We start from the raw sequence: 19,922 nt of genomic DNA, 5'->3' as shown, positions 1-19,922 counted from the left end.
TGGACGTTTAAGGACTAAAAACGATCCATTTGTCACTTTGCTGTTAGCAAATAATGTGGGGCTCCAGCTAACAGGAAGTCACTCAAGTGTCACAAAGTAATTTAGCCCATGGGTAGGTAAAAAATCTAATGGGTGCTGGCCATTGGCCTAATCATATCACCTGTGTTGGCTTTATGCTTTTGGTCAAACATTTGTTTGTTTCACATTTGCATTGATGTAATCAATAATCGCTCTGATTTAATTTAATAAAAATAATAATAATAATTTTCGAAAAGAATAAAATAAACATATTTCTAGGGGGTGCTTAGGGGGTGCTTTGGCAATCCTGGGGGTGCTTCAGCACCCCCTAGCTTCCCCCTGGCGCCTCCCCTGAGTGACAGGCATGGAGATGAGAGGAACAGCGGTTAAGATATAGGGAGCCAGACAAAACTATGACTATTCAGGCACTGTGATGGTTTTATAAAGTCAAAAAGTGATACAGTGCAAGCCACAGAAAGGTTCTTGGCAGACATAGCACCTTATGGAGAAGTGAAGTGTATTCGTTCAGACAACGGCACTGAGTTTACAAGTCGAGACTTTCAGGCACTCTTAACTAAAAATAGGATTAGACATGAAACGTCTGCACCCTATTCAACTCACCAAAATGGTACAGCAGAAAGAAGACTGCACATACTTTATTGCTTAACACAGGGGTCTGTAACCTTTTTGACCAAAAGAGCCATTTTGCTCCTTTTTCCCAAACATTTTTTTGTCTGGAGCTGCAAAACATATTTCATAGCTTGATAGCTAATAAAGTTTTATTTATTGTTATATCAGACAAAAACATTTTTTTTTTGCATTTATTAGGCTATTTATTACATTATATAAAACGGTTAACCTCTAATAAGAAACAAAGAACTCCTATAAGGAGTATTAGAAATAATACACAGGCCTATTTTAAAATAAATTAAACACAGCACTTGAGGAGTCATCTGCACATTGGAAGGAAAACAAATATTATTAAAATGGGCCCACTTTGAAATAAATAAAACATATAGCTGCACCCTAAAAAGAGTTAAAGGTAGGGTAGGTAAGAAACCAGCTCGAGTGCGCTAGAATTTGAAAATACACAACCGGAACAAGGAGTCCCTCCTCCAACACACACAAACGCGCACATGACCAATGAGGGCACGAGATAAGTTTGTGCACAGATGGAAGGCTGACAGGCAGGTAGGCCATCCAATCATTTTAGCCCGGCCGGCTAAACTGATTGGTCGTGCTTTTTACAGCGCTACGGCTTCCACAGATTAATTTGTTTATGTATTTATTGTCAAAGCATTTAATATATTCATTGCTATCGGGACGTTAAGAGCATTCCATGGAATATAACAAAAACTGTTTTCTGAAATAAATTACATACCCCATTGAATTATGACTGAAGATCGTCAGCTGTCTTCCTCTCCCCTGTTGTTCCTCGACACGTAAAGGCTGCAGCACCTTTGACAACTTCTCTCCACATATCAAACATACCGGTAAACCAGCATCGTTTGCTGTGAAAGCATATAACTCTGTCCGCATAGAATTAAATCCTGTGTTCCTCCGGTACTTTTCTTTGATTTATCGATAGTTCGCTCATCGAGCCGGGGGTCAGGTTATTCGCCTCCTAAAAAAGGCGCTCGCGCGGGACCGTAGCAGGATGTGATGCATATTTTAGTTGACCTAATTAAAACCTTTTTGTTTTTTATTTATGTGTCACAGTATCACCTCAAAATACAAGATACGAAACATTTTCAACCATGCAACAAAATATAAATAGTCCTAAATATACTTTTATTCTATTTCCTTCTTATTTTTGTCTAAACTGAAGGGAGCCAGAGCAGAGGGCTTAAAGGGCCGCATGCGGCCCGAGGGTCGCGGGTTGCCGACCCCTGGCTTAACAGGTCTCTATGATATGAGCAAATGCTTATTAATAGACAGTGGGTTACCAGAAAAGCTATGGAACCACGCAGTGGCGGCCGGCCCATAGGGGCGCTAGGAGCGCCTTCCCCCCTCTTCCCACATGTTTGATTTACATTCAAAATAAAAAATAAATAAAAATATATATTTCCAAAAATATATATTTTTTATTTTTATTTTTAAAGAACAAGGCAAATATTATATAGTTGGTATCAGTAAAATGTATAATCTACAATAAAATCTCGTTTAAAATTGTTTTACGATGTCTAAAGTTACTGATAAGTCAGTTGTTTCCTGCCTGGCCGCAGCGTGTATCATTACCCTCTCTCGTCCGGGCGGTAGAAAGGATCCCTCAGCCAGAGCAGCAGCAGCCAACAAGCTGACTGTTGCTATCTGTATACTATGCCGCCGAAACATAATTTCAGCCAATCAGCGTCGTAAGATCTTATGCTCAAAGGGCGCCCTTTCAGTGCCCTGGCCTGTGTGTCTGTGAGTTGTTTGGACTCGTATCCAAGGTGACGCTACAGTAGTTGTCGAGGATGGCTGTAGATTAACATTTACATGCTTATTGTAGTTGTAAGGGCAATGCCTGTGGCACCATGGAGCAATGGAGCATATGTGTGGGCTGGACCTGTATTTTACAGGAAAGGAGTGATCAGAGGGTCGAGTTGTCGATTCTTGTTCAGTTTTCATCTTCCTCACCCTCTCAGACTTTGAGTTGCGCGTGCTGCTAAAGAGACGCGCTACCATGGAAACCAAACAATGGTGTAGCTGTATTAAAGTCAGAGTGGAAACAGACGTGAGTAAATCTGATTTTGTCAGAAATCGGGAGAAATGTGGGAGCCTCCCGCGAAAATCGGGAGGGTTGGCAAGTATGACACACACACACACACACACACACACACACACACACACACACAATGTTCGTATTTAGTCTCCTGATTTTAAATGCCCTAGTATGGTTTTGTCACCATTTCCATAGCCCCACCAAAAATATTTTTTCACCCGCCGCCACTGGAACCACGCTATGCAGACTGCAGCTTTTGTAAGAAACAGGTGCTACAGCAGGCGCACAAAGAAAACACCATACGAGTTGTTCACAGGCAAGAACCAAATGTATCCAAACTGCAAAAATGTGGTCCAACGTGTTTTGCTTACAAACAAGAAAAAGGGAAGCTAGCCTCTAGATGTGAGCAAGGGGTTTTCATTGGCTATGATAAAAACAGCCTAGCTTATTTGGTGTATTACCCAGATGTGGGGACTCGAGTCAACTCGAGTCAGACTCGAGTTGCATATTTTTTGACTTGAGACTTGCTTGACTAACATTGATAAAAGACTTGACTTGACTTGGTATTCATGACTTGAGACTTGACTTAAGCTTGACTTGAAAGGACTTGACTTTTTAAAATTAAATATTTGCGTTTGTTTTTGTCGTGACATATTACGTTTAGTTTTTTCGAAAAATGTGATTGGGTGATTATAGCGCCATGCACGCAAACCTGGCAACCCACTAGAAGGCAGGAGTGTCAGTTAACATGGCAGCGGCTAGCTTTACTCCAAAAATAGTGAAGTTTGGATTCAAGGATTATTTTGTCGATGACGCTAATAAGAAGAGAACAGCGGTATGCAGGGTCTGCAGCATAAAGATCAGTGACACGACCACCACAACATCCAACTTCATTCTTCACTAGAAAAAAAAAACCCACAGAGAAAGGTAGGCTATGTGCTTGTGTTAGGTAGAAAGCTAACGTTAAGTTTAAGCTACGTTAGACTTGGTTTCAAATCGATGAAGCATTGCAAAGAGAAGACAAAACGGTAAATGGACGCTAGAACCGCCAAGGGATTCATTTTTGACTAACCCTGATACTGACGGGCAGTCTCAGGAGAGAGAGAGAGAGAGAGAGAGAGAGAGAGAGAGAGAGAGAGAGAGAGAGAGAGAGAGAGAGATTGAGGCTAGCTGCCCCCTCTCAGAGCCACTCCGACCAGTCTCTCAACAACACTGCTCTCCAAACACCAATCACAGTCAAACGCATTATAACACAATGTAAAGACAACTATTTACAACATTGGGAAGAAGAAACTAAAAGCCAAAGTAGATTAGAATGTTACCTGGCTCTAAACAGAGAGTATGAGCTGGCAGAGTATCTCTCTACTGTCAGAGATAGAAAGCAGAGACAGATCCTAACCAAGTACAGGCTCAGTGACCACAAACTGGCAATCGAAACAGGAAGACTCAAAAGATCCTGGCAACCAAATGAGAACAGAATATGTGGTCACTGTACGACACGTGAGACTGAGACAGAGATGCACTTCCTCCTGAAGTGCCAAACATTCAACGAAATAAGGAGCATTTACTGGAACAAGCTGAACTCTGTAATCCCAGGTTTCAAGGAAGTTGATGACCTCTCAAGACTGAGAGTACTCCTAGGAGAAGGAGACAAGGCACACCTTGCTGCCCAATATGTATACACATGCCACAACCTGAGGGACAGTGAATGAGACACACACACACACACACACACACACACACACACACACACACACACACACACACACACACACACACACACACACACACACACACACACACACACACACACACACACACACACACATACACACACACACACACACACACATGTTGAAATGTAATTGTATCACTGTATATAAAGGACTGTCTCAGAAAATTAGAATATTGTGATAAAGTTCTTTATTTTCTGTAATGCAATTAAAAAAACTAAAATGTCATACATTCTGGATTCATTACAAATCAACTGAAATATTGCAAGCCTTTTATTATTTTAATATTGCTGATTATGGCATACAGCTTAAGAAAACTCAAAAATCCTATCTCAAAAAATTAGAATAGTTCCTCAGACCAAGTAAAAAAAAAAGATTTATAACAGCAAAATACAATCAAACATTTGAAAATGTCCATTAATGCACTCAGTACTTGGTTGGGAATCCTTTTGCACGGATTACTGCATCAATGCGGCGTGGCATGGAGGCAATCAGCCTGTGGCATTGCTGAGGTGTTATGGATGCCCAGGATGCTTCAATAGCGGCCTTTAGCTCATTAGCATTGTTGGGTCTGGTGTCTTTCAGCTTCTTCTTCACAATACCCCACATATTCTCTATGGGGTTCAGGTCAGGGGAATTTGCAGGCCAATCGAGGACAGTAATGCCATGGTCAGTACACCAGTTACTGGTGGTTTTGGCACTGTGGGCAGGTGCCAGATCATGCTGGAAAATGAATTCCTCATCTCCATAGAGCTTTTCAGCAGACGGAAGCATGTAGTGCTCTAAAATCTCTTGGTACACAGCTGCATTTACTCTGGGCTTGATGAAACACAGTGGACCAACACCAGCAGCTGACATGGCTCCCTAAACCATCGCTGACTGTGGGAACTTCACACTGGATTTCAAGCAACTTGGATTTTGCTCCTCTCCAGCCTTTCTCCAGACTCTGGCGCCTTGACTTCCAAATGAAATACAAAACTTGCTTTCGTCTGAAAAGAGGACTTTGGACCACTGTGCAACTGTCCAGTGCTTCTTTTCCTTAGCCCAAGTCAGACGCCTCTTCCATTGTCTTGAGTTCAGAAGTGGCTTGACCATGGGAATACGGCTATTGTAGCCCATTTCCCGGACACGTCTGTGAACAGTGACTTTTGATACCTGGACTCCAGCTTCAGTCCACTGTCTTTGAAGCTCCCCCAAATTCTGGAAGCGACTCTTCTTCACAATGCTGTTAAGGCTGCGGTCATCTCTCTTGGTTGTGCAGCGTTTCCTGCCACATTTCCCCCTTCCAACAGACTTTTTGTGGATGTGCTTTGAAACTGCACTCTGTGAACAGCTTGCTCTTTGAGAAATTTCTTTCTGTGTCTTACCCTCCTGATGGAGGGTGTCAATGACGGTCCTCTGGACAGCAGTCAGATCAGCAGTCTTCCCCATACTTGTGATTTAGTTTACTGAACCAAGCTGAGTGTTTTTCAAGGCTCAGGAAACCCTTGCAGGTGTTTCGAGTTAATTAGACGATTCAAGTGATTCGTTGAACATCCTACTAGTATACTTTTTCATGATATTCTAATATTTAGAGATAGGATATTTGAGTTTTCTTAAGCTGTATGCCATAATCAGCAATATTAAAATAATAAAAGGCTTGCAATATTTCAGTTGATTTGTAATGAATCCAGAATGTATGACATTTTTGTTTTTTTAATTGCATTACAGAAAATAAAGAACTTTATCACAATATTCTAATTTTCTGAGACAGTCCTGTATATATCATCAATAATATGTAAACATTTGAAATGTATGTTAATGTTGTTAATTATTTTGTATTGTGATGCTTTGGCAACATTGTTTAATTTAACTTTCATGCCAATAAAGCCCCTTTGAATTGAATTGAATTGAATTGAGAGGGAGAGAGAGAGAGAGAGATGCCTCGTTTATTTCCCCTGTGTTATTATCAGAAGTTACTGTAAACTTTTGAATAATGTAGTTCATCTACTTTTAGTAGTTTGTTTAAATGTTTTAATGATGTTGTTTTTGTTTGTAGAAGTGCATCATTCCTTGATTTACTGTAAAATGAATCTGAACTTTTTGATCTGTTATGATTGTCGCCCAGTTATTCCCTTGTTTAATCAGGGAAGGCCCCTGAGTTCGTTAACTCAATAAATCTAATTTACAATGAAGAATACATCAGGTAATGTTGTCTTATTTCTCTTAAATGTTCCTGTTTATATTTTACCAATGTTCCCTTTGTGTTATCTTGAGTCCCTTTAAGCACCTTTAAGTACTTTAACTTTGCTAGTATTAGATTATGTCTACTCTACTTTAACATATACACACTGAACAATTTAGCTGAGTGACATATAATAGAAATGTATATTTAAATGTGTTGAGCACAATGACACTTACCTTAAACACATTAGTTTTAATACCTCTGTTGATATAAATCACAAAATATCACACTGTAATCAGTTTTAGAAATAGAGATCTCAATTATTTACTGTATACTTGTGAACAAACAGGAAATACACAGTCAGAATGTACCTTCAATAATGTCTGATTAATAATCCCTTTAACTGGAAATTATTAATCATATCAAAATATTATAAGGTCACCTTTGAATACAATTTCACACTTAACTCAGTGGGCCCACGCTCACTCAGCACCATAGACTGTATATATAAATGGACGTAGGATCCGTGACGTCACCCATAGGATTCTGCAGAGTTGCGGAGAAGCCCTTAGTAGGCGGAGTCGGCCACTATCGGCTCGACAGTGACGTCAGAGTTCAACTCCTGTCTTCTCCAGCCTGCTCCAAATAATCGCAAAGAGGCGGAGCCGAGGCGGGACCTGCTGCCACCGAGCTGGAAGTTCCGAGAGGGGTCTGGCTGCAGACCTCCAGTGTCAGGAAAGTTACGGTGCAGACCTCCAGTCTCAGGACACCTCCAGTGTCAGTACAGGAAGTGACGATTCTGACGAACACGTTTTTTTTTCCGCCCACCGAAGGACTCGTCTGATGGAAGTTTTCCAATCACAATGGAGACTCATCACGGAGCAAACACGGTTGTTTCTCTCGATAATAAGTGTCAGTGGTGATTTCCTGTTCGGAAAGTGGTGCTGTACTGAGAGTAAACAATACAAGGTGTCCCTATTTTTATATATATCTATATATACATTATGTATATAATAAGTGTCAGTACGATTTTATTTTGTATTTGCGTGCATTTCCTGTTCTGAAAGTGGCACTGTACTGATAGTGGCGATTTCATTTTGAAATTCTTAGCGTGCACTTCCTGTACTGAGAGTGGAGGTGTCCTATATATATATATATTTATATTATATATTTATATTATATATTTATATATAAAATATTATTTATATACTCATCACCTCCGTGATGATTCTCCATAGAGAGCCGCAGTGACGCGTCCTTAAACCCGGAAGTAAACTTCTTCCGGTTCCTTCGTCTAAAACGCAATCCAATTTCTCCATAGGATTTTGGAAAATAGCTCGAAATAAGGTCTGTGGTTGACACATATTTAAGAGATGGATCACGTTTTGTTCAGCCGGATAATATCCACATGTCAACCCTACTTTTATATTTTTTGAATAATAAATCTAGTCGGCAGAAGCAAAATGCTAACGTTATGCTATAAACGAACTACAAGCCAGTACAACAGCAGGGTCGCACGACTTCAACGTCACGCCGACTTAAGATCGTTTCAACTGACTTTCGCGCACTTGCATATTTTAACAAAGCTTTTCATTTGAGCCACACTGAATTTCACTAGAAGTCATGGCTGTGTCAATTACCAGTCTGATATCATTTTACAAAGATGACAAGAAGAGTGTAGATAGAGGAGAGAACCACTACAAGTCAGGACACGTACAACAGTGCAGCCTAGATGAAGGTGTGCTTACTGGTGTTGTCAGAGCTAGCATGAGGGACAAGGTTTATAGAGTGTCGGTGAGTAGTGATAGCGAGAGTACCATTAAGCTAGAGTTAATTTATTCACATTAATTCCCATCAACAAATCCATTTTAAGTGTCACATGAAATCTTTATTACAAATATTACACACCAGAAAACACAGAAATATCCATGAAATAAACATACAGTAGGCTATAAACAATTAAAGGGATAATTGGCAAGGCATTACAAATGTAAATATATTTTAAATAATAAAACAATCCCACCACCACAGGTATCTACAGGAGAAGAGGGAATTCTCTCCACAAAATGTGAATGCCCACGTGGAGAATGGAAATGCAGTCATGCGGCTGCATTATCCATCTTTGCCATCCACAATTTCAGCTGCACTGACACCCCCTGTCAGTGGAAGAAACCAAAGGCAGCTAAACGTACACATTCAGTGGAGGAGCTATTTCCTCCAACCAATAACTCATTCAACCCGCTGACAAGAGAGCCCACCTCCGAAGATCGTGACTGGCTGAGGGACAGACTCGGGGGCAGGTTCTCAGGAATTTCTTGGCTTTTCTCCCCCGAGCCAGAAGAGGAACACTACAGCTTGGAAAAACTTACTGTTCCTGAAATTCTCAAATCTGTTGGGCATCAAGGACCTGAGGCAATTGTGGCAAGCATGGCATTGTCTGAAGAGCAACAGAGGGCAATTCAGGTGGCTACCACTGGTCAGTGAACCAACCCAAACTGGCATTTGTTCAGGAAAGGAAGGTTGACTGCCAGCAACTTTGGAGCTGTCCTGAGGTCAAAGCGTGTGACTGCTTCCCTTATTGCCAGGGTGCTAGGGCAACAACAGGCCCTTGATTGTGTTTTGTCTGTACAGTGGGGGACTATGAATGAATGTGAGGGCGTCAGGGCATTCACCACTGCAACCCAGATGCAGGTCCATGAGTCAGGTTTGTGGCTCTCCCAATCAGGAGCGTTGGGGGCATCTCCAGATGGTCTGGTAGGGTCTTCCGCTGTGCTGGAGGTAAAGTGTCCCTACGGAGCCAGGGAAATGACAATTAGTGAAGCATTGCAAGTCAAGGGCTTCTGTGTCAGTAAGGAAGGAGAAACATTCAGCCTGCGTGAGGAACATCCTTACTGGCACCAAGTGCAAGGTCAGCTTCACCTCACTGCAAGGAAGAAGAAATAATAAAATTGTGAATTGTTTTTAATTTACATTTACTCGCCTTTGCAATGTTGTGGTTGTTAGAGTGTTAGGTTTCCTGTCAGCTCGTCTGTTGGGAAGATATAAAATATAGTTTCATGGAAGTCACACCGTCACATATACTGTAAGAGCATTAAGACATACAGTACATAGGCTAAAACAAAACATCTAAACATATAACCTTACGCTTTGATAAGTCTTGTGAACATTTTCACTATTTTGACATTTTTATAGATGAAAATTGAACTAAAGAAATAAATGGTAGAATAATCCATATTGAAAATAGGTGTCAGCTGCTACACTAATTATAATAGTTATATTTCTTAATTAATTAAGATAAGATATTACTGTATTGATCCCAATTTGGGAAAAGTTTGTGTTGCAGCAGCATAACAAGAAAAACTAAATATAAGTTATTATATATACAAAAGTATGTGAGGGATAGAATATTAAATTGAATATAAATGTAAAATGTACATGTGATTTTACGTCCAAGAGAAGCTATGGAGCAGAGAGTTCTCTGCCAGCCAGAGGTGATTTGTTATTAGTTCAATATGTCAGTGATTTCCCTGACTACAATCTTTAGTTACATGGTGAAACGTTATGCTGCTTGTACTAATAAGACTTATCATATAAGCCACACAGGTTTTAATAGGATGTATTCATGATCTTTACTTGTGTTGCGGTCTTTTCAGCAGCGCCATCTCTATAACGGCGATACAGTCACTACCCATTATTTACATTTCACCGTGACATGGACAAAAATGTAACGTCAGCTTACCTCATGGCACGAATCCAGACTCTCCTTTGGAAAACATTGGCCGGGAAACGATAGAACAAGCACGTTTCATGCGAAGACCTGTGGCTGCAACCCGGAGCAAAGCAACAAACCATTGCGTAGCTAACTAGTAGCGCTAGCTTTAGCTAACGTTAGCCAACGAAACGAACTGCCGAGTAAAATTGGAAAACACTGGTAATTAATTATTCTATAATTTGTAAAACTACGGTGTTAAAAACGACAATTTCAAAAATACAGATTCTAATGGTCAGATATAGATATACAGATACTAAAGATAGGCAGGTATATGCTTTTAAGCAGAACACAGGGGAAAACAAACTTAGCGGGAGTGTTTACGTGTTCGGCGTAATGACGTACAACGGCCTCGACAATTTCTGTAGTCCCATTCAGCCATTCGGTAACAACCATCGTTTTTCAGACACGTAAACTCTTCAAAAATCCCCAGTGGGGTCACTGCTGATGTATTTAATGTCGTAGAACAAAACGTCAATTACCTCTTAAATTTGTGTCAACCACAGACCTTATTTCGAGCTATTTTCCAAAACCCTATGGACAAAATGCATTGCTTTTTGAGGAAGGAACCGGAAGTGCCAAAAATGCTAACTTACTTCCGGGTTTTACGACGCGTCACTGCGGTTCTCTATTGTGATTTGAAAACTTCCATCAGACGAGTCCTTCAGTGGGCGGGAAAAAAAACGTGTTCGTCAGAATCGTCACTTCCTGTACTGACAGTGGAGGTGTCCTGAGACTGGAGGTCTGCACCGGAACTGTCCTGACACTGGAGGTCTGCAGCCAGGCTCCCATGGAAGTTCCAGAGCTAGCTGAAGCTACCAAGCTAAGCTCACATGCTCCCCATCTGCACACTGCCGTGGCATTTTACGTCTCTAAGGTAAGCGGACATGGAACTACTCAGCAAAACTATAAATAATAATCTAAGTTATTTAGTTTTTAGCATAATACTTCAGAATTTTAAAATCCCTTAACGTTTGTATGCAATTGTGCTAGATTCAACACTGGAATCAAGCAAATATTAATATGTTTGCATGACATTAGTTATTTATATTTTGATATCACTTAATTATACGTTTAATACATTTAAGTCAAGCTAAGGTACATGTGATGGTAGCTAGTTAGTGCCCTTACCTGTGAGGCCTCCTCCAAACAGCATAATAACCAGACTGTATCATTAAAACTAAGTACCAGTTCTAGATCCTTGACTTTAGACAAACAATTCAAAAGACAACATGTATTTAAAGACCAATCTTTATTTGAATGTGCCTCTTAACCTGATATATTAGTTATACAGTAATAGTATTGACAATCTAAAAAAATTGAGCAACTCAACAGTCAACTTTATGTTTCTTATTGTCTAAAGCATTTGTTATTTTCATTTTCCCCCTCTCATATTCAGTGTGGACGGATTGAGACAGCGTGGTGTCCAGAAAACTGCAGAGACTTCAGGGAGAAACCTCCGTGTGATGGACGTCCTGTCTGTTGGTTTGGAGAGGACTGAGGATCTTTCCTCTGCTACGAGAACCAGGCCTGATGGAGGAGCCCATGCTGGGCAAAGCTGATACCAACTGCACAGGCCTAGTCTGTCACTTTAGTTGACTACATGTGTTGACTTGTACATTTAATAGTTTTATACCTTCTGTCCATATGTGCTTTTTATTTAAAACATGTTTGATTAAGTTTTGGTTCACATTTCAATACATTTTATTTGTATTTGCACTCCTTTTGTCCATTATTCTTACTGAAAATGTTAGATTACACATTCACATCTGACTGAAGATTGGCCCCATTTATTTGTGACGTTGCAAACTCTGCAGTACAAGGCACACGTGATGTGAAGCTCATAAAGCGAGGCAAATAGAAATAATCAGCTGATGGAGTGTAGATGTGGAAATAGGTGCATTCGATCAGCTGACTGTTTTTACAATAAAAGTAGTTTCTCAGTGTACTGGTCTTAAAATCTCATAGCATCAGCTTTTAATTTTCCTCTTGGATTTTCTTCTTGACCCTCAGAGAAGGAGAAAATGTCGTGTCTTTCAGGCATGTCCTTTCCTAACAAATATTACAGGAAACATAAAACATATTATTGCAGAACAAGTGTGTTATTTATGAAAGCAGTGTGTTTGTGTGTTTAGGGGCTGTAGATATAATTATTTTGTAATTGTAATGTTTTTTTTTTATTTCAACAGTGAGCTACAAAGACAATCAGATTATGAATGAACAGTATGAAGTCCATCAACATTGAAATATATGTTATTATCAAAATAATATTTAACTGTTATCAAAACGTAGTGCAACTGTAGAAGCTTGCTCTGTTGTCTCACTGAAAGAATAACTTTTACCACGTATTTTGAACAATATTCAGAGATAAATAGTAGCAGTTCTCACTATGTGTTAAATATCTTTGCCTTTAATACATTAAATTAGAAAGCTGGCAAAATCATATTGCTTGTTAACATCTAAATGTAACTTTTTGCACAGAAAAAACCCTCAACTTCACTGGTGTGTAGGTGATCTACTATTGTTTAATGGAATGTATATCAGTGTATTAAAGTCAATACTTCATTCATTTAAACCAATATCTTTCTTGATTCTTTGTACAGTATGAAAAAAAGAGTCTTTGTACCTGAGCACTCACTGCTGTGAGGAGTCCAGTTCTGTCTCTCACTCTCTGGTCCAGCCTGTCTGCATCACCTGGACACCTTAAACAAACAGATAGATGTAAAGTACCATGTGTACAAACAATATAACTGATTCTCTTCTGTTGAACATGTTGGATTGTGTATTGTCCGAGTCAGGGTCCTTTTTATTTTACTGTAACTTTGGAAGTTGTGTTACCAATGCTTACTTTTTATTTGATACCCATTTGGTAATGCAATTAATAAAAACAACAAGGTTTGGGTTCGTTCTTCAGATGACTGTGACGTTAACGTGTAAGCTCAATAATGAACTCCAGCTCAACCAAACATATTGTAATATCTAAGTAATCATCTTGAAATATGACATTAATAATTGTAATATATACACACATCTTATTGTGAGGTTGATTTCACATACACTACTACTTCGACATTAGCTTGTCTACATACTTGAGCATAGCCAATTTAAATTAACCTTAGTGCTGCATACAGTTCCTACCTACATAATAAAATATCTCTCTTAAGTCACAAGGATGACCTTATTTTATCAACCTCAAACAGAAGCTGTTTGTTCAACAGTATTATCCCACTTTACACTTAACACTTCTCTATTTCATTTTAACCTTTATATATACAGTCTATGATTTGAACTTGGAGGCTACGATTAGCATCGCTAGCACCAATGTAGCTATCACTCGCTTACACGCTAACCCAAGCCTTAACATTCATTACGTTGATTAAAATCATTAACACATAAATAAAGCACTCGAATTTCACTTACCGCAAAACCGCATTCATGCACCTTCTGTTTTAACCGCAGAGCGAGTCACAATAGCCCAATATATAAGCATGAAGAACAAACAACCACGGCCGGCTTCAAGTTGTGTTCCCTGGATGAACTGAACAGGCAGAGTGCCTGTAGCTTAGAGAGACAAGAAGCTAGCAGTAGCAGTCACTTGACAGAGCGGTCACTCAATGTGACCACGCTCTAATTTATGCAAAAACTTTAAGACCTAATATAAATAAAAGGGTTATGTTAGAAAACAATTAACTCACAGATCCATAATCATGGAGGTGGAATCTAACTATATCGATAATAAAATGTTTGGAGCCATGGGCATACTTGCCAACCTTGAGACCTGAGAAATCGGGAGCATTTCAAAATGCAAAATGGGGGGGGGGGGGGTGCTAGTGGATCGCCAGAGCTGTTAGATTAACATTAACATGCTTATATTGTAGTTCTAAGTGCAATGCCTTGCGGCCTGTAGCACCATCCTTGATGGAGCATATGTGTGGGCAGGAAAGGAGTGAGCAGAGAGTAGAGTAGTTGTCGATTTTTGTTCTGTTTTCTGTGACTATCTGCCTCACCCTCTCAGACTTTCAGTTGCGCGTGCTACTAAAGAGACGTGATACCATGGAAACCAAACAATGGTGTAGCTGTATTAAAGTCAGAGTGGAAACAGTCCTTAGTAAATCTGACTTTGTCAGAAATCGGGAGAAATGCGGGAGAAATATGACCCCGGGAGGAAACCGGGAGAGGGCAATAAAATCGGGAGTCTCCCGCGAAAATCGGGAGGGTTGACAAGTATGGCCAGGGGTAGAAACATGTTTTTTTCTGCTGTAAAATTGGGCATTTTAACATGGGGGTCTATGGAAATTGCTCCTTTCTGCAGTCATCGCCTATCGGCCAATATATGAACTGCAGTATGTAGCACTTCCGTATTGGCATCCCGGCTCTTCCCCAGAGTTTGCCGCTTGCTCAGCACACACACACACACACAAGCCGGCAAATAAAATGAAATAAAACCCCTCACGTTGCAGGCCTGATGTGATGCTTGAGAGTGTTGAAAGTCAAAACTATTTGTCTTCTTCACTCAAATGAGCAATAAAACCAGAGCGATACCTTACATCTTCAACCCCAAACTGCAGCTGTAACGATCCCTCAGTCTCAGATGGCGATCAACGGTGGCGGGAAGGTGTCCAGCGACGGCGTGCTTTCTGGTATTGTCCAAAACTCCTCACTGTCACCAACTTGCAGCAAAACTGATAAAGGTAACTGACATATTCTAAGGAAAGGTTTTAAGACAGTACAAAGAATGCAGTCCGGGTGATGTTTTTTATGTGGGGTGCAGATGAGAGAGCTGTCCAGAATGACACCAAGATGTTGTGTTTGTGCTCTTAATAAGCCATTAAAACAGTAAAATACGTGTCTCCTGTTCACCAAAACATACCCATCTGTTATGGGGAAAGAAAGTATTCCAAAAGTATTCTAAAAGTAATCTGCCACCGGTACCGGCGGGGATTGTTGTTAACTTCTGATGCGCAGAAGAAAAATCTGGCCCACCCTATTTTTTACAGGCCCACCCTAAAGTACATTTCTGCCTACGCTACTGGCTGACAGACATCTCATGTTTACTTTTCGATTTCTTCGCCATAAGTGTTGTTCTCATAGAGTTGTCTTCATAGGATAGGGACGCAATGACCCGCCCTAAGCTGCCTCTGATTGGTTTGTATACGTGGTGCCTTTCGTTGGGGACTGATGATTGGTTATCACATATTTCGGTCAGCCAATCGGGGGCAGAATAGGGCGGGCTCACCCTGTCCCTGACTCGAACTACGGCAAGCCTCAAGCAACAAGTTATGGAAATATATCATTAAATAAAAAAATAATTATAAAGTAGTGAGAGGGGGAAAAAAGCGTGTGAAATGGCAAGTGTGGCTTGAGGCGTATGAAGAGGTTAAATTGCGTGACTCTCACTCTCAAAGGGTGAGACTTGGCAGCTATGCAAACTGAGTGTTTGCATTCATTCTATTTATTCTTCATTCTAAGGCAACAAGATTTGACTGGGGTTTCACACATCTTCCAACAAACAATGAACAATGAACAGGATAACAGATAACACACACAGCATCATCCTCTGTGAAGGATTAAACTGTTCTCTGAGAGGTGCTTCTACCTTAATTATGTAGACCTACCTCCTTTGAGCTGAGACCATAATATAAATCAGCTGCCTCCATCAGATAGTCTCTCAAAAGCATCTCCTGCTCTGTTGAGAACACCTTCTTTGGTGTCCAGTAGCCTACTCTTGGGGGTGTTTGTGATCCCTGACTCTCCAACCTCAGCCTCTTTGTATGGAACCGGTACAGGGTGACATGGCATATATCCAGGGACTTTGCCACTTACCTGAATGATTTGCCCTTCTCAACTACATTTGAGGCCCTCTGCAGCAGAGCAAGTGGCACTCCCCTGTCTGTCTTCCTCTTTCGGACATTTGGCATACTTTAAACACACACACACACAAACACACTTTAAGCCTACTGTACAGTATTTTATTCGGTTTATTTTTGCACACCAATCAAGAATACAACTGTATGCTTGAATGAACAATTGATCATTCAAGCAAATGAGCCATCATTGTAAATGTGCCATCTTACAACCGTCCCGTTACAACCGTCCCAGGACAACCAGTCTTGCTTCCACCCCCTGTGAACCTGCCTGATTGCTAGCTTGACCCATATTTAGCTAGTTATATTTGTAGCTTACAAAACAGTGATTCTAATAATACTAGTTTGGATTCCTAGACATTTGAACTCAAGACAGTATCCAAAAAATATATCATATAATTTTAGTTAATATTTTACCTCAGAAACACAATTTTGCTGATATCTTACGCGAGAAATTCAAACGTGGCTCCTTTTTTTCTCAGCGATCTTACCATCTAACTGTGCATGTGCAGAGTGAGTTTCATCACTCTAGCCCAGTGGTTCTCAAAGTGTGGTGTGCGGGGGGGGGCAGAGGCATGACATAAATAATATGATAAAGTATGTTGTGTATTAGTAGAAAGAAATTAATGAAACAAGGGACAGAGGATACGGGTACTCAACTCTTTACTGTTCGTCATGCTTAACTGCCACAGCATCAACTCCCGGGCTTACTCTTCTTCTCTCAACATTGTATGTATACTCTGGTTACACTGCGCCCCCTATTGGCAGGAGTATATTAGAACACAACATTTCCCCCCTTCTTAAAAAGAGTTACTTCTCCCCTTGAACAGCATGCATAACATTAGCATTTTAAACAGACACTTACGTAGTAACCATGAAACCATCTGTAATGATAATAACTTCACATATCACAATATGCAGAACATTTTCAAACATTAATTCAACCACAGTTTAAGTGACATAGTCCTCAATCCAAACAGGCTGCTTTCTGATTCGCTGGTTCCTGCTCTGAGCACCATGCACTGTAGCTGGCTCAGCAGGCCTCACTTCTTCTGATGGAGGAGTGAATGTTTCTGGAAGCACCGACAGGTGTGAAGCATCCCAGGTTTTCCCATTATCAAGTGTGTAACTGTGAGGTCCTTTCTGCTTGGTCACTTTCAGAGGCTCACTGAACTTTGGCTTTCCCTTTTTGACATGCAGCGGGTTTCTCACACGCACCAGGCTTCCCGGATGTATTTTGGGAATCTTGGCATTTCTTTTTGCATCAGAATATGTTTTCATGTGCCACTGTTTCTTTTCCACTCTGTCTCTCAGTTCCTGATCCTGAGTATCCGTAAGCTGTGGCAGGATTGAGAGTTTGGTTCGCATTTTTCTTCCATACATGAGCTGGAACGGAGATGTCCCTGTAGTGGCGTGAGGTGTAGCTCTGTAGACCTGAAGAAACTCAGCAACGTGAGCTTTCCACGGAGCGTTCTCTCTCTGTGCCGTGAGAATGCTTTCCTTCAGCACTCTATTTAGCCTCTCCACCGCTCCATTTCCTTCTGGATGCTAGATTGTAGTCCTGATGTGTTGGATGTCTCTTTCTTCTAGGAAAAAGGCGAGTTCTGAGGATGTGAATTGTGGACCGTTATCTGTCACCACAGACACAGGGTTCCCTTTTTGGCTGAACACTGATCTCATGAAGGTGATCACTGTTGCAGTAGTGCATCTTGGGGCAAAATACACTTCTGGCCATTTTGAATAGTAGTCAGTCATAGTAATAGCAAACTTACAGTCCACCGGACCAGTCTCAAATGGGCCCACGATGTCGAGGGCAAGCTTTTGCCATGGCCCCTGAGGCAGAGGGACTGGTGTCATAGGTGCAGGGTTAGTTTTAGCTGTTTTATCATTCATCTGGCAGGACACACAGGCGGCGATAACCGATTGTACCAGTGCATCCATTTTAGGCCACCAATACAAGTCTCTGAGTCTCTTTTTTGTGCGTACAATGCCTTGGTGGCTCTCGTGTGCTAAGGATACCATGTGTGAGTGTAGCTTTACTGGAACAACTAACCTGTGACTCCCTCTCAGAATGAGTTGTTCATGTGCAGAAAGTTCATTTCTCACCTGGTAGTACGGCAACATGTTAGCAGGCAGGCCTTTGGATGAAGCTGGCCACCCGTCTGTCATGTAGTTGCGTAGCTGACGTAACTCTGGACAGGAAGTGCAGGCATCTGTGAAGTCAGACGAGGGAACAGCAGTCAGCAGGGCAGAGACAGCAGCAACCATCTCTGGTTCCGTGTCTGAGGTGCAGTCCTGTCCGTGTGGCAGTGGCAGGCGGGAAAGGCAATCTGCTGCATGGTTCTGAGCACCGGGTCTGTAGACAATATCATAGTTGAAGCAGAGTAGCCTGGCCGACCAGCGTGCTACTCTCATACCAGCTCTCCCCATGCCTTTTGTAGCCAAGAGTGTGGTCAAAGCTTGGTGATCAGTCCTTAAGGTGAACTTTGTTCCCCACAAGTAGGTTCTCCAACGCTCTGCAGCCCACACACAGGCCAAAGCTTCTTTTTCTACCACAGAGTACTTTCTCTCTGCAGCACTAAGAGAGCGCGAAGCAAATGCCACTGTTCTTTCAGTGTTGTCACGATGTATCTGTGTCAGCACCCCACCTATGCCATAGTCTGAGGCATCTGTAGACACTATGGTGGGCCGTGACGGGTCAAAAAGAGCGAGTGATGAACTGTCTGTGATGAGTAGTTTAACCTGCTGAAAACTACTCTGTGCCTCATCAGTCCATGTGAATGTAGCTCTGCGTAGCACATCTCTCATTGGTTCCACCACAGTTGCATAGTTCTGTATGAACTTGGAGTACCACGATGTTAGGCCAAGAAAAGACCTGAGAGTCACTGGATCACTGGGTGATGGAGCATCCCGAATAGCTGCAATGTGGTCATCATTTGGCAGCAGACCTTCCTTGCTTATGCTGTGTCCTAGATACGTTAGTTTGTCCTGGTAGAATTTGCATTTATCTGTGTTGAGACTTAGTCCAGCTTCCTGCAGTCGGTACAGTACTGCTTTCAGGCGGGTTTCATGCTCAGCACGGCATGAGGAGTAAATGATGATATCATCCAGATATGCCTGCACTCCAGGTAAATCTTTCAGCACCATGGACATCATCTTCTGAAATGCTGAGGGTGCTGATGCTAGCCCATAGCAAACTCGCTTGTACCTGAAAAGTCCCTCGTGAGTAATGAAAGCAGTCAGATCTCTGCTGTCCTCATGCAGTGGAAGCTGGTAGTATGCATTAGCCAGGTCAAGGGTTGAGAATATGGTAGCTCCTCTGAGTTCTGAGAAGAGCTCCTCCATGTGTGGAATGGGGTAGCAATCCATTATGACGGCCTTGTTAGGCTCCCTGAGGTCTGTACACATCCTTATTTTAGATGAGTTCTTTCGTTGAGTCACAACGATCGGTGATACCCAGGGAGAGGCATCTGTTTTTTCAGTGATGTCAGCATCAAGAAGGCGCTTTAACTCTGCAGAAACAGCATCTCTGACTGAGAATGGAAGCCTTCTCAATTTCTGCTGCACAGGCTTCACCTCATCTTTCACTCTTACTTTGTGTACTACGTTCCTAACACAGCCCATAGGTAAAACTGTATTAACAGGTGCAGATGCAGTAGGTGTCGGTGTA

The 19,922-nt window shown here is 41.4% G+C and overlaps 3 long non-coding RNA genes across 3 annotated transcripts; 1 reads left to right on the top strand and 2 right to left on the bottom strand.

Annotated features, from left to right (window-relative positions):
• Window positions 1-8,498: 8,498 nt before the first annotated feature.
• On the bottom strand, window positions 8,499-10,902 carry LOC307041092. The gene is made up of 3 exons (XR_013808685.1): window positions 10,359-10,902; window positions 9,600-9,647; window positions 8,499-9,408 (listed from the first exon to the last, which is right to left on the bottom strand). It is a non-coding gene; the product is annotated as an uncharacterized lncRNA (long non-coding RNA).
• A 168-nt stretch (window positions 10,903-11,070) lies between these two features.
• Window positions 11,071-12,120, top strand: LOC307040773. Its single transcript, XR_013808603.1, has 2 exons — window positions 11,071-11,265; window positions 11,788-12,120. It is a non-coding gene; the product is annotated as an uncharacterized lncRNA (long non-coding RNA).
• LOC307040772 lies at window positions 11,622-13,943 on the bottom strand. The gene is made up of 3 exons (XR_013808602.1): window positions 13,809-13,943; window positions 13,015-13,090; window positions 11,622-12,440 (listed from the first exon to the last, which is right to left on the bottom strand). It is a non-coding gene; the product is annotated as an uncharacterized lncRNA (long non-coding RNA).
• Between the last annotated feature and the right edge of the window lie 5,979 nt (window positions 13,944-19,922).

The sequence above is a fragment of the Notothenia rossii genome (genome assembly GCF_949606895.1).
Source record: "Notothenia rossii genome assembly, chromosome: 5".
Taxonomy (NCBI): Eukaryota; Metazoa; Chordata; class Actinopteri; order Perciformes; family Nototheniidae; genus Notothenia; species Notothenia rossii.
The sequence above is the reverse complement of the archived record's forward strand: the minus strand, read 5'-3'. Positions and strand labels throughout refer to the sequence as shown.